This window comes from Notamacropus eugenii, chromosome X (assembly GCF_028372415.1).
Source record: "Notamacropus eugenii isolate mMacEug1 chromosome X, mMacEug1.pri_v2, whole genome shotgun sequence".
NCBI classification, from domain to species: Eukaryota; Metazoa; Chordata; class Mammalia; order Diprotodontia; family Macropodidae; genus Notamacropus; species Notamacropus eugenii.
The window spans coordinates 25,477,690-25,480,882 of NC_092879.1; the positions used below are offsets into that span (position 1 = coordinate 25,477,690).

General features: G+C 42.2%; 1 pseudogene; it reads right to left on the reverse strand.

Annotated features, from left to right (window-relative positions):
* Positions 1 to 224: 224 nt before the first annotated feature.
* LOC140516156 (large ribosomal subunit protein eL28 pseudogene) lies at positions 225 to 580 on the reverse strand (annotated as a pseudogene).
* Between the last annotated feature and the right edge of the window lie 2,613 nt (positions 581 to 3,193).

The following is a 3,193-nucleotide window of genomic DNA, read 5'->3' on the forward strand; positions in this document are numbered from 1 at the left end:
CACAGGAACCAAGGAAGCAACTGGGAGCCATTGGTATCACATGGCCTTTAGCAAAGGGCAGATTGCATGCCCATTTTCAATGGAAGCTGTTCCAGTACATTCCTTCCTCCTTACATACATACCTTTGTTGGTATCTATTATCCCATTTTTTTTACAGTCTGGGCAGTCTAACTTTATTAGCCAAAGGCAGGCCTGGTACCTTAGGTGCTCTTGGGTGGATGGGTTCATTTCTTTTTCACTACCACTGACTTCTGGCTCCAAAGGATGGCGCTGGCCTGGTGCAGAGCAGCCATGTGCAGATCTTAAAGGTATTTATTCTTGCGGATGATGTGGCAAACACTGTTGAGTGTGGCCCAAGCATTTTTGTTGTTTTGTGGCCCTCTGACCTGCCCTCTGCTTCAGCACCACCACGATGCCCTTCTGGCTCAATGCCCACTGTCTTCTGGTGGATCAGCCTGTTGTAGTGCAATGAGTTCTGGGCCTTGAGGTTGTTGGGCTCAGTGCTGTATGTCTGCTTGTTGCTCTTGATGAGGAAGCTGGAGCAGTTCCCAAGGACCATCCACTGCAGGTGGACCGACATGGTGGCGTTGGGGACTGCACTTGAGGTGGCTCACAGAGACAGATAGAGAGATTGTGCCATTTCTTGTGAGCATATCATCATTAGTAATGTTGAACCCTACTTATTTCACATTTGTGTCTTTCTGATGCCTTTTGGATCACTTGCAATTTCATTCTTGGAGATTTTAGTGTTCCATGATTTATAGCCATGTCATATGACTGGGAGAATACTAGCATTGCATTGATATCCAGAACACTTGGTTCATTATTACAGTAAGCATGTATTAAGCATCTACATTGTTCTGATAACTGTAGTGGACAGCATTACATGGAAATGTACATTAGAAAGTTATAAAACTAAGTTCTTGTGGGGTATTAGGGGGAAGATGGTTACTGATGGAGAATCAGGAAAGATTCTCATAAAGAAGATGGCATTTGAGTTGGACTTCAAATCATGTGTAAGAATTTAGCAGGTGCAAGAAGGAAGATGAAGATATCTATTCATAGGGAATGATGTGAATATGTAACACATAGAGACTGGAAAGTTCAGGGCATATTTGACAAATAGAAAATATTCCAGTTTTGCTGAAGGGTACAGTATGTGGAAGAGAGAAGCATGAGATAAGGCTGACAAGGTAGGATGGTATGAGATTGTGGGAGGCCTGGAATGCTAGGCAAAGACATTGAATTTGTCTTCATAGGCTTCAGTGAGACATTGGAAAGTTTTAAGTAGAGGAGTGCCATGACAGGAGTATCATATCCATATGTATATGTGTGTTCATCCTTCATTGCCAAAGAAGACCATGCCATCAGAGAAATGATGACATGACTTGCACTTGACTTTGTTTTGAGTGAGGGAGGGCTGTGCAGGTCACCAGCCTCACTTTTCCTCCAGAGCCATCTGAATCCAGTGACCAGATATTCATCAGGATGACTGGAGATGACCTAGGATGAGGCAATTGGGGATAAGTGACTTGCCCAAGGTCACACAACTAGTGAGTGTCAAGTGTCTGAGGTGAGATTTGAACTCAGGTCCTCCGGACTCCTGCACTGGTGCTCTATCCAGTGCACCACCTAGCTGCCCATCCATATGTATAAGAATGACAGCAGAGGTGCTAAATTAGAGAGGAAGCTTGGCATAAGATATAGAGCTCCAGCATTGTAGTCAGAAAAACCTGAGTTCAAATATCACCTCAGACATTTATTGGCTATGACCTTGGGCAAGGCAATCTCTTTTAACCCCATTTTCCTCACCTGTAAAAAGAGGAGTAACACCTGCCTCACAGGATCAAATGAGAATAACGTATTTATGAAGTTGTTTGTAGACCTTTAAAATGTTAGATAAATGTTAACTATTGTTAGAGAAAATCTTGCTTGTTAGTTATTATAGTAGACTCTTGCCTAGATCTTATCAGCAACCTATCCAGCAGGTGATACCATACCTAGAAGGTACATAGCAGGGGTGGAGAACCTGTGGCTTCGAGGCTATGTGTGGCCCTCTAGGTCCTCAAGTGCTGCCCTTTGACTGAATCCAAACTTCACAGAACAAATTCCCTTAATAAAAGGATATGTTCTGTAAAACTTGAACTGTTAAAAGGCTACCCCCAAGGATCTAGAAGGTCACATGTGACCTTGAGACCACAGGTTCCCCACCCCTGGTAGAGTCTTAGGGTCAGCAACTTGCGCAACAGAGACAGTGTGCTCACTAGGGAATATCGTGAGGACACTATGAGACATCAAAACATCAGGACCCTGCAGCATGCAAGCGTTCTTGCTTATGGAAAGGTCCAAATGGGCAAAGTTTACCTTGCTGATTGGAATTTTCATTTTCATTTCTTGCTACAAGGGATGGCTCACTGGGTAATAGAGAGAGTAGAGATATATTCAAAGATGAAAGTAATATAAAAACAAATATAGCACCATCTCTGGCCTACCCACCCAACTTTTATTCACAGATTGGGCTCCTCAGGATAGAAGGATGACAAGGTTAAGATATATTCTGGGTCTCCAAATTGAATCAATTCTGTATCCTTGCTGAATATCCTTTCCATGTTATTTTTAAGTAAACTTTTTGTTAAATGTCTCATTTTGTTCTAACCCTGGGCCTGAACCATTGACAAAACCTGAATCTGGACTAGCCTGGAACATTTGGCATTAATCTGTAGTATTGGATTGGAATGTTCTTGTGGATGAACTGTGATTAAAGTGGGGCAATAAGGAAGAAAGGGAGCACTGGGTGATCAGAGGCTTTGGTACAGGAATTTTGAGCCTTGTGGCTGCTGTGTTCCTGGCAGTGATTTTCATCCACTGATCCAATCAGATTGAGAAGTAAATGGCCACAAGCATTCAGCAACTAGAGACCAATGTGAATATGTACTGGATCTTTTTTTGAAACTAAGTTTTTATTGATATCTTTTGTTTCTTACATCATCATAGTTATCCCTTGTCCTTCCAGAGAACCATCCCATATAAGAAGTAGTAACTTTCAGAGAGAAAGAAAATTAGCACAACTGATCAAAACATTTAAAAAGTCCAAAACCATGTGCAATGTGTAATACCTATGCCCCTCCCTTCTCCACGAAGTTTGATTGAGAGTCTTTTCTCACATCCCTTCATTTGAGTCCTACTTGATCTT